Raw genomic sequence first — 4,074 nt, 5'->3', positions numbered from 1 at the left:
CGCTCTTAGTCATATGGTTTAGTTTTAGGTAGTCCTGCAAGGAGCAGGGAGTTGGACTTGATGATGTTTATGAGTCCCTTCTAACTTGAGATATTCTATGATTCAATGTAAGACAAGAAAAGAAATTCATAAATATAGCAGACTATCAAAAGAAAAGAATGACACTTTATGGTCATCATGATAAGCAACAATTGTGTTCTGGTTTGTGTCTATAGGGATTGTAGCAAGCTTTTTGTAGAGATTTGAAGAAAAAGATTGAGAAGGTTTGTACGAGTGTTTTGGGGCGGATGCTCTTGTGCATAAGCTAAGGATGAGAAAAAGTGTGGTTGTTCTTATTTGAAAAGCTAATATTTGATAGAGTTTGAGTTGTAAACCAATTTGAAGGAAGAATCAGCGTTTAATATTCTGCAACTGATTGAGAAATGAAAGAAGGGGATAAGCTGTAAAGGACGTAGCAAGTGAAAACAAGCTGCTTATGTTCAATACAATTTTTTAAAAAGTAGAGCCCTTAGAAATTATCAAAGTAAATGAATTTGCAGCAGTATTCTGAAGGAATATTGATGTAAAAATCTTGTTCTACAGATATTTGTATGAAAAATTGTTTATTGGAAATAGGTGAGGCAAGTATCCCTAACAGTCTTGAGTCTTGGGGTTTGGGTTTATTTTAATGGTGTCCATGAGATCTAGCCTTACAACCAAGTTTAAATTCCATGGAAATGCCAGTTGTTGTGGTTTAACCCCAGCAGGCAGCTCAGCCCCACACAGCCACTCACTCCCCCTTAGCGGGATGGGGAGAGAATTGGAAGGGTAAAAGTGAGAAAACTCATGGATTGAGATAAAGACCATTTAATAGGTAAAAGCTGCATGCGCAAGCAAAGCAAAATAGGGAATTAATTCGCTACTTCCCATCAGCAGGCAGGTGTTCAGCCATTTCCGGGAAAGCAGGGTTCCATTACACAGAACGGTTACTTGGGAAGACATATGCCATAACTCCGAATGTCCTGCCCCTTCCTCCTTCCCCCAGCTTTTATTGCTGAGTACAACGTCATATGGTATGGGATATCCCTTTGGTCATTTAGGGTCAGCTGTCCCTGCTGTGTCCCCTCTCAACTTCTGGTGCACCCCCAGCCTACTTGCTGGTGGTGCAGTGTGAGAAGCAGAAAACACCTTGACACTGTGCAAAACACTGTGCAATAACTAAAACATCGCTGTTATCAACAGTTTTCATCACAAATCCAAAACGTAGCACCATACCAGCTACTATGAAGATAATGAAGTCTATCCCAGCCAAAACCAATACATTGGTGTACAGTTAATTCATTATTCTTGAACTATATTATTTGGAAAGAATTGTTGTTGTTTTGTGTATTCGTTCTAAGATGAAGAGAGGGAGATGCAGCAATTGTTCCATTGCTTTTGTGACAGCATTTTCTGGGCAAATTATTCTGTTTTCTGCATACTTATTGCTGAAACATAAACAATTATAAAGGGTATGCTACGAAAAATTAAGTCAAAAGCAGATTTAAGAGCTACTTCTGCTCCTGCTATCTGAAATTCATTTGGATTTATAACAGTGTTTTCCCTCTCCCTTTGTTCTGCCACTTGTATTGGACCCTTCTCCTCCTTCCTGTATTTTACCTTAACTCGCAGCAACAAAAATAAAATTGTAGTTTTTAATACTGAAAGTCATATTAGAGATGCTGCCAACTGAAAAGGAAAAAAAAAAAAGAAAGAAAAAAAAGAGAGAGAGAGAGAAAGGTGTATGTGTTTTTCCTAATAACTTTCAGTAGGAGTGATCTAATTTGCTAATCATAGTGACAAATAAAAGATAAATAATTTTACCCAAAGTCTTTTGTTTGTTTTGAACTGATGATGTAATTTAAACCATTTATGAAAGTAAGAAATCATCTGAATTTTGTCAAACCCAAATTTGAAGGAAAGATCCTTCAGTGAGAGAAAAGAATCCCCCTGGTTGGGATAAAGCCTGTGGTAAGGAATTTATCTGTGTGTGGCTTTGTGCTCTGGGAATAATGCCAAACAGAAGTTCTCACAATCTTGATATTTTTGATTCTCTAATGGAACTGTTGCCTTCTCCCATGCCAGAACTCCCCCTTAAACAGACTATTAAAAAGTTTTTTCAAAGCTTTTAAGTCACCTTCTTTGTTTCTTCCCATGTAAAGGTAAATAATTTTTATGGACTTTTATTGGGAGAGTCTGTTAATTTCCATTCTGTCTTTGAAAAAGACTTCAGGGACATACCGTCATTCTTCAAACATGTTACCATCTCTCTGAAATTATATTCATTCAACCCTGCTTTTCCTGGAAACTACTTTTTGAATCATTCCTTCTTTTATAAAGAAAATGTAAGTAAAAGGCTTGTTTACAAGGATGCATTGTTACTTTTAAGAAAGCTGTGTGCTCGGTCATGCATTTTTCCTATTACATAAAAAACTAAAAGAGGAGGAAAAGGGAGCATAGCCATACTGTTGTTTGGGGATATTGCAGCCTAGTCACAGAGACTTACTCACCTCAAGATGTCAATATACTGTAAAAATAGCTTATACAATATCCCACAATCAGATCTTTCCATTTGTTTTCAGAGTTCTGATACATTTCTTTTCTGAGGTAATTGTAGTTTGTAGGAATACTTAAAAGAACATTTTAAGTACAGTACTTTGATTCAGAAACATAATTTAGCTCAGTCATACTAAGTAACTTACGAACAGAAATGGATTTATCTATGTAAAGAATGAGATATTCTGTTGAATTTCTGTTGAATAACAAATACAACTAAATAAGTTCATTAAAAAGTTTTAAATGACATTAAATATTATCTTTATAGTTCAAATCAATCAGATGATAGATCCATGAGGTAGTATTCACTGAGGATGTTAAAATAGAGTCACAGAATTATAGAGCAGCCCAGGTTGGAAGGGACCTTGAATGATCATCTGGTCCAAACTTTTGTGGCAAAGGGAGCCTAGATGAGATTATCCTGCACCCTGTCCAGTCGCATCTTGAAAACCTCCACATCCTGGGGGAGGTTGTCCCAGTGAATGATTGTTCTTACTGTAAAAAATTTCTTTCTTATATCAAGATGAAACCTCTCCCAGTGCAACTTGTACCTGTTGCCCCTTGTCTTCTCTATTTTGGCTCCTTGTGAAGAGGGGGACCTCTGTCCTATTTGTAGCTGCCCTTTACATAAAATAGTTACAAAGAAGAAATTAAATAGCTAGAAACTCAGTTGGAGCAGAAATGAAATGTTTAGAGAACTGCTTAGGGAGAGTTGTGACTTTCTGTGCATGCTTGTGTACATCCAACTTCAAATACTTGACGATTCATCTATATACTCTGTAAGTCCCAACCTATAGTGATAGGATAAAACGTGGTAAATTTACAGTTGGACAAAATATGTTGTTACGATCAAGACTTCTGGACTGCTAAGTAGTTTTCCAAAAATTGAAAATGTTATAATAGGAAAATAAATTGAAGACATGAGGGGAACTAAAATTTTGCTTCGGATAAAGCACTAAGTTTTAGAGCAATAAGGAGAACATTTTTGGCATCTATGAAATCTTCCTGTGTTTACAAGTTTACATTTTTAATTATTTTAATTTAGAATCTTTTCCTGGCTTCCATTTATACTTTTAAACTAGTTACTGTTTTTTCAGTCTGTTCTCGCTGCTTCAATCTTTTTTTTTTTTTTTTTTCTTTCTTTTTAATAAGCCTTAGCTGGCACATGTAAAATGTTCCTCTTTGGGTTCATAGCGGTAACTTTTATGAATCCATCTTTGTAAAAATGTTTGGTTAGGTCAGATACAGTAAGATACAGATCTTTAGGTAAGACACAATAAAATACATTTTAGAAACCAGTGTTCAAAATATCTTAAAATTGTTGATATGGCTAGATATCATATTCACATTCTCATATGGATAGCAGTATACTGACAATCATGTAAATCCCTGTATTCTAAACACATAAATCTGAGAGATGGCTTTTGTTTGTGAAATATGACAAATTATATAACATCACAGAGTTTTGTAGCATATGTGTAAACTCAAAAGGTTGGCAGC

General features: G+C 35.5%; 1 protein-coding gene across 1 annotated transcript in view; it reads left to right on the top strand.

Moving 5' to 3' along the window:
* LOC104076000 (vacuolar protein sorting-associated protein 13B-like) overlaps window positions 1-4,074 on the top strand; it is a gene marked incomplete at its 3' end in the record, with an annotated part of 62,886 nt that overhangs the window by 47,614 nt on the left and 11,198 nt on the right. The gene's annotated exons all lie outside the window — the stretch shown is intronic.

This window comes from Fulmarus glacialis, unplaced genomic scaffold (genome assembly GCF_000690835.1).
Source record: "Fulmarus glacialis isolate BGI_N327 unplaced genomic scaffold, ASM69083v1 scaffold10464, whole genome shotgun sequence".
NCBI lineage: Eukaryota > Metazoa > Chordata > Aves > Procellariiformes > Procellariidae > Fulmarus > Fulmarus glacialis.
The sequence above is the reverse complement of the archived record's forward strand: the minus strand, read 5'-3'. Positions and strand labels throughout refer to the sequence as shown.